Consider the following 7,938-nt stretch of genomic DNA (forward strand, 5'->3'; position numbering starts at 1 on the left):
CCCAATCCTCCACAGGCTTTTCGCCTTTTGAGTTAGTTTACGGGCGATGTCCTAGAGGCCTGTTAGATATTGCTAAAGAGACTTGGGAACAAGAGGTGACTCCTTATCGCAGTGTAATTGAACACGTAATGCTTATGCAAGATAGAATTGAGGCGGTCATGCCAATAGTTAAAGAATGTTTAGAACGTGCGCAACAGGCCCAAAGCACGGTATATAACCGAGCGGCTAAAACACGAGTCTTTCAACCCGGAGACAGGGTGTTAGTATTAGTACCCACTGTAGAAAATAAATTTCTTGCGAAGTGGCAGGGCCCATACGAGGTGTTGGAGAGAATAGGTGAAGTGAATTATAAGATATATCAACCAGACAAGAGGAAAACCGAACAAATCTACCACATAAACTTGCTTAAGGCCTGGCGGGATAGGGAGAGTCTAATGACAAAAGCCACCCTTAATGATGGACCTCGTAGGGCACCCCCATCTGTGGTAAATGACCCCCAGGTAGCATTGCCAGAGGTGGGTATTGCAGAGACACTATCCGAAAGTCAGAAACGAGAGACTAAGGAATTTATACAGAAAAACGCAGAGGTTTTTTCAGAGCTTCCTGGTCGTACTCACTTAATTAAACATGATATTGTTACTGATCCACAGGTCCGTGTACGACTAAAACCATATCGAATTCCGGAGGCTCCGAGACAAGCCATTGCCCAGGAAGTCGAGAAAATGTTAGAACTTGGAGTCATTGAAGAGTCCCGGATTGATTGGGCTAGCCCAATCGTGCTAGTGCCCAAACCCGATGGGACTATTAGGTTTTGTAATGATTTTCGGAAATTAAATGAGGTATCAAAATTCGATGCCTACCCGATGCCGAGAGTTGATGAACTTATAGAGAGACTGGGTTCGGCCAGGTACATATCTACTATCGACTTAACAAAAGGTTATTGGCAGATTCCCCTCACGGATTCAGCCAAAGAGAAAACGGCCTTTGTAACGCCCCAGGGACTGTTCCAGTACCGTGATATGCCATTTGGGTTGCATGGTGCTGCAGCCACCTTCCAACGTCTAATAGATATTGTCCTTAAACCCCACGTCCGGTATGCGTCCGCATACTTGGACGATATCATTGTCTTTAGTGATGACTGGGACACACATTTGTCAAAAGTACAAGCCGTCTTAGACTCGATAAAAACTGCTGGGTTAACTGCCAATCCTAAGAAATGTACCTTGGGATTGGAAGAGGCTCGCTATCTGGGATATAGCATAGGGCGAGGAGTCGTAAAGCCACAGACCAATAAAGTGGACGCTATTCAGAATTGGCCACGACCGGTCAACAAAAAACAGGTCGGAGCCTTTTTAGGGATCGTTGGCTATTATAGGCGCTTCATTAAAAATTTTGCCACCATCGCGGCCCCTCTCACAGAGCTTACCAAGGGCTCAAAATCTATCACAATAAAGTGGAACGCAGAAGCAGAGAAGGCCGTTCAGTATTTGAAAACGGTCCTCTGTGACCAACCAGTGTTGGTTGCCCCTGACTTTAAACGGGAGTTTATTGTCCAAACGGACGCCTCTGGTGTCGGCCTCGGTGCAGTGTTGTCACAGGAAGTGAATGGCGAGGAACACCCAGTAAGCTATCTGAGTAGGAAGCTTACCAGGGCAGAAGAGAATTATAGCGTGGTTGAGCGCGAAGCCCTGGCTGTGAAATGGGCCCTATTCACCTTACGCTATTATTTACTAGGTCGCCAATTTAGGCTAGTAACGGACCATTCACCCCTAACATGGATGGCCCGCGCAAAAGAGGGCAATGCGAGGGTGACACGCTGGTTCTTGGCATTACAACCTTTTAACTTTTCCGTTGAGCACAGGGCAGGCGCAGCGCACGGGAATGCAGATGCGTTATCCAGAACACACTGCTTAGTGACTCATCGTGTCCGACCCTACAGGCTCGAACAAAGGAAGGGGGTATGTGAGGTGCCAAGGGGAGAAGTACTAGAAAACAGATATGTTTCTCCCCGTTTCATTTCATATGTATCACGGTATTGATTGTGAAGCTGTTTATTTCTCTGTAATCCGGTCCTGGTTTCTTTAGTGATCAGCCTGAAAGCTCTGGTGCTTCCCTTCCACACATACGATCCAGCTTTTGCTTCAGCTGATATAATCAAGGAACTGCTGGGATCTCAGTCTCTCATCTGCTGGTCTGGGAGCTGACACAGTAAGGTTGCACAAACTTCTTTCTTGTTGTATAGGTTTATTTTGCAGTTAGTATCTTGTTGTTAGTTAGTGGCCAGACGGCCTTAGACATTTTATTTCATGTTTGGCACGTGTAACATTGTACGGCAAATGTGTACAATAAATACACCTGACACATACCTGTGTGGAACTCGCTAGCCTGCTATTGTTCGTTGTGACTCCATAGCCACCTGCTTGGGCCAAAGCAGAGGTCCCTGATGAGCTACAGTGGGGCAAAAAAGTATTTAGTCAGTCAGCAATAGTGCAAGTTCCACCACTTAAAAAGATGAGAGGCGTCTGTAATTTACATCATAGGTAGACCTCAACTATGGGAGACAAACTGAGAAAAAAAAATCCAGAAAATCACATTGTCTGTTTTTTTAAAATTTTATTTGCATATTATGGTGGAAAATAAGTATTTGGTCAGAAACAAAATTTCATCTCAATACTTTGTAATATATCCTTTGTTGGCAATGACAGAGGTCAAACGTTTTCTGCAAGTCTTCACAAGGTTGCCACACACTGTTGTTGGTATGTTGGCCCATTCCTCCATGCAGATCTCCTCTAGAGCAGTGATGTTTTTGGCTTTTCTCTTGGCAACACGGACTTTCAACTCCCTCCAAAGGTTTTCTATAGGGTTGAGATCTGGAGACTGGCTAGGTCACTCCAGGACCTTGGAATGCTTCTTACGAAGCCACTCCTTCGTTGCCCTGGCGGTGTGCTTTGGATCTTTGTCATGTTGAAAGACCCAGCCACGTTTCATCTTCAATGCCCTTGCTGATGGAAGGAGGTTTGCACTCAAAATCTCACGATACATGGCCCCATTCATTCTTTCATGTACCCGGATCAGTCGTCCTGGCCTCTTTGCAGAGAAACAACCCCAAAGCATGATGTTTCCACCACCATGCTTTACAGTAGGTATGGTGTTTGATGGATGTTACTCAGTATTCTTTTTCCTCCAAACACGACAAGTTGTGTTTCTACCAAACAGTTCCAGTTTGGTTTCATCAGACCATAGGACATTCTCCCAAAACTCCTCTGGATCATCCAAATGCTCTCTAGCAAACTTCAGACGGGCCCGGACATGTACTGGCTTAAGCAGTGGGACACGTCTGGCACTGCAGGATCTGAGTCCATGGTGGCGTAGTGTGTTACTTATGGTAGGCCTTGTTACATTGGTCCCAGCTCTCTGCAGTTCATTCACTAGGTCCCCCCGCGTGGTTCTGGGATTTTTGCTCACCGTTCTTGTGATCATTCTGACCCCACGGGGTGGGATTTTGCGTGGAGCCCCAGATCGAGGGAGATTATCAGTGGTCTTGTATGTCTTCCATTTTCTAATTATTGCTCCCACTGTTGATTTCTTCACTCCAAGCTTGTTGGCTATTGCAGATTCAGTCTTCCCAGCCTGGTGCAGAGCTACAATTTTGTTTCTGGTGTCCTTTGACAGCTCTTTGGTCTTCACCATAGTGGAGTTTGGAGTCAGACTGTTTGAGGGTGTGCACAGGTGTCTTTTTATACTGATAACAAGTTTAAACAGGTGCCATTACTACAGGTAATGAGTGGAGGAAAGAGGAGACTGTTAAAGAAGAAGTTACAGGTCTGTGAGAGCCAGAAATCTTGATTGTTTGTTTCTGACCAAATACTTATTTTCCACCATAATATGCAAATAAAATTTTAAAAAAACAGACAATGTGATTTTCTGGATTTTTTTTTCTCAGTTTGTCTCCCATAGTTGAGGTCTACCTATGATGTAAATTACAGACGCCTCTCATCTTTTTAAGTGGTGGAACTTGCACTATTGCTGACTGACTAAATACTTTTTTGCCCCACTGTATATTCCCACAGTGTATATACCCATGTGCAGAAAGATCAGTAAACCATAGATATATTTCTTTTTACTGCATTCCCTTCCAATCAATTTCCTATTTAGTTATCAGCCTCTGCCATTGCATACAATCTGCATGTACGGTTCCTCTAGCTTCATTTTTGTATCACAGGGATCATTCATAGTTTTAGTGCACTCTATACACTCTAATTTTGTGCATTCTACTTGCCTTGGCAGCAGCTGCCTGGCACTGAGTGACGTCTTCCTATTAATTTATATCCAATACTTTGGGAAAATACATTTACATCTTGGATATTCTCTTTATGAAAGGCGTCCACTTGAAGACCTAAAGAAAGTATTTTTTCTTTATCAGTCGCGTTTGGAGATTGAAATATATGGTATATGTTCATTTTGTTTCTATCTTAGGTTTTATATGAGAATAGTGCAAGATATTAAAGGGGCTGTCCGGTCTAAATTGAACAAGTCTGCAGTCATGGCAGACGTGCCTGCGTACCGACGGTGCCCCGGAAACGACAGTCAAGAACGCAATATGCACACTCCTAGGCAGCACCCGTCTAATGGATACGGCCTCCCTCGTAATACTTGTAGTGAGCGAGGGCCGTGCCCACTAGACAGGTTCTAGCATATCGCATACTCAACCACTGTCCTCGGGGCAGACATTGGCGAATCCTCGCAGCACATTGTGCGTGCGCTGGGAGGGGTTTACTAGTCTGCAGTCGCACAGAGTGACCACAGACTCTTCATTTTAGACCGGACAACTCCTTTAAGCAAGGTGCAAATATATGCTCATATTAAAGTGCAAACATTAAAGCTAATAAAATGTGTATACCGTAAATATGAACTAGTATTCAGTAACAATGCATGCATAAACTAAAGCACATAAATCACAATATGCAGTCCATAAAAAAAAGTATGGTATAATGGCTGACGATAAACCTAAACACACATATATTTATATACAGTGTATTTATACAGTATATACAGCTCTGGCAAAAATTGAGAGACCACCACATCAAATCCCTGTCATGGGCAGCCCAATCTCCAGACCTGAACCCCTTTGAAAACCTCTGTAATGTAATCAAGAGGATGATGGATAGTCCCAAGCCATCAAGCAAAGAAGATCGGCTTACATTTTTGCCCCAGGAGCAGTGTGAAAGACTGGTGGAAAGCCTGCCAAGACGCATGAATGCTGTGATTAAAAATCATGGTTATTCCACAAAATATTGATTTCTGAACTCTTCCTGAGTTAAAACATTAGTATTGTTGTTTCTAAATGATTATGAACTTGTTTTCTTTGCATTATTTGAGGTCTGAAAGCACTGGGATTTTTTTTTTATTTTGACCATTTTTCTTTGTCAGAAAAAAATACAAAATTTATTGCTTGGAACTTCGGAGACATGTTGTCAGAAGTTTATAGAATAAAAGAACAATTTACATTTTACTCAAAAATATACCTATAAAGAGAAAAATCAGACAAACTGAACATTTTGCAGTGGTCTCTTATTTTTTGCCAGAGCTGTACGTTTAGTAAAATATTTAGTAAGACTAGGGACATGCCAGCAATACACCATATGCATGTTACACTACATTTTTACATTTATTTTGCTCACTTATATCGCGCTATTAATTCCACAGCACTTTTCAGACATTATCAGCCCTGTCCCCATTGGGGCTCACAATCCAGATGAGCTTTTATGACATCAAAACTTAAATCTATAGATAGTAATATGGAGTTGGTTCCTCTTTACAACAGCTTTCACTCTTCTAGGAAGGCTTTTTGCTAAATTTTGGAGATGACTTTGGGACACAGAAGAGCATTTGTGAGGTCAGACACGGATGTTCTTGATGGTCTGGCTTGCAATCTCCAATCTAGTTCATCCCAAAGATGTTCGATAGGATTGAGAGCTCTATGCGGTCGGTCATATTCTTCTCAGAAATTTCACCCCAAACATTCCTTTATGGACCTTGCTTTTTTGCCAAGGACACAGTCATGCTGTAAAAGAAAAGTGTGGTGCCCCAGGGTCCTGGTTCTCACAGTGGAGAGTGATGTTACGTTTGGAGGCAAGGAAGGATAACTGCATCCAGGTACCACAAGCATGCAACACATTCATACTCCAGGCCACCAGGGGGAGCTTTTGATCCTATTTACTAGTTGACTCCCCATATACAGTGGGGCAAAAAAGTATTTAGTCAGTCAGCAATAGTGCAAGTTCCACCACTTAAAAAGATGAGAGGCGTCTGTAATTTACATCATAGGTAGACCTCAACTATGGGAGACAAACTGAGAAAAAAAAATCCAGAAAATCACATTGTCTGTTTTTTTAACATTTTATTTGCATATTATGGTGGAAAATAAGTATTTGGTCAGAAACAAAATTTCATCTCAATACTTTGTAATATATCCTTTGTTGGCAATGACAGAGGTCAAACGTTTTCTGTAAGTCTTCACAAGGTTGCCACACACTGTTGTTGGTATGTTGGCCCATTCCTCCATGCAGATCTCCTCTAGAGCAGTGATGTTTTTGGCTTTTCGCTTGGCAACACGGACTTTCAACTCCCTCCAAAGGTTTTCTATAGGGTTGAGATCTGGAGACTTGCTAGGCCACTCCAGGACCTTGAAATGCTTCTTACGAAGCCACTCCTTCGTTGCCCTGGCGGTGTGCTTTGGATCATTGTCATGTTGAAAGACCCAGCCACGTTTCATCTTCAATGCCCTTGCTGATGGAAGGAGGTTTCCACTCAAAATCTCACGATACATGGCCCCATTCATTCTTTCATGTACCCGGATCAGTCGTCCTGGCCCCTTTGCAGAGAAACAGCCCCAAAGCATGATGTTTCCACCACCATGCTTTACAGTAGGTATGGTGTTTGATGGATGCAACTCAGTATTCTTTTTCCTCCAAACACGACAAGTTGTGTTTCTACCAAACAGTTCCAGTTTCGTTTCATCAGACCATAGGACATTCTCCCAAAACTCCTCTGGATCATCCAAATGCTCTCTATCAAACTTCAGACGGGCCCGGACATGTACTGGCTTAAGCAGTGGGACACGTCTGGCACTGCAGGATCTGAGTCCATGGTGGCGTAGTGTGTTACTTATGGTAGGCCTTGTTACATTGGTCCCAGCTCTCTGCAGTTCATTCACTAGGTCCCCCCTCGTGGTTCTGGGATTTTTGCTCACCGTTCTTGTGATCATTCTGACCCCACGGGGTGGGATTTTGTGTGGAGCCCCAGATCGAGGGAGATTATCAGTGGTCTTGTATGTCTTCCATTTTCTAATTATTGCTCCCACTGTTGATTTCTTCACTCCAAGCTGGTTGGCTATTGCAGATTCAGTCTTCCCAGCCTGGTGCAGGGCTACAATTTTGTTTCTGGTGTCCTTTGACAGCTCTTTGGTCTTCACCATAGTGGAGTTTGGAGTCAGACTGTTTGAGGGTGTGCACAGGTGTCTTTTTATACTGATAACAAGTTTAAACAGGTGCCATTAATACAGGTAATGAGTGGAGGAAAGAGGAGACTCTTAAAGAAGAAGTTACAGGTCTGTGAGAGCCAGAAATCGTGATTGTTTGTTTCTGACCAAATACTTATTTTCCACCATAATATGCAAAAAAAATTATAAAAAAACAGACAATGTGATTTTCTGGATTTTTTTTTCTCAGTTTGTCTCCCATAGTTGAGGTCTACCTATGATGTAAATTACAGACGCCTCTCATCTTTTTAAGTGGTGGAACTTGCACTATTGCTGACTGACTAAATACTTTTTTGCCCCACTGTATATAACTGGTAGTCTGTAGGGAATATTAGAAAGTTCCAGACATTCGTCTGAGGAGGACAGAGGGTCCACAGAGCTGTGCATGCCCTAAGAGC

Source organism: Ranitomeya imitator, chromosome 8 (genome assembly GCF_032444005.1).
Source record: "Ranitomeya imitator isolate aRanImi1 chromosome 8, aRanImi1.pri, whole genome shotgun sequence".
Taxonomy (NCBI): Eukaryota; Metazoa; Chordata; class Amphibia; order Anura; family Dendrobatidae; genus Ranitomeya; species Ranitomeya imitator.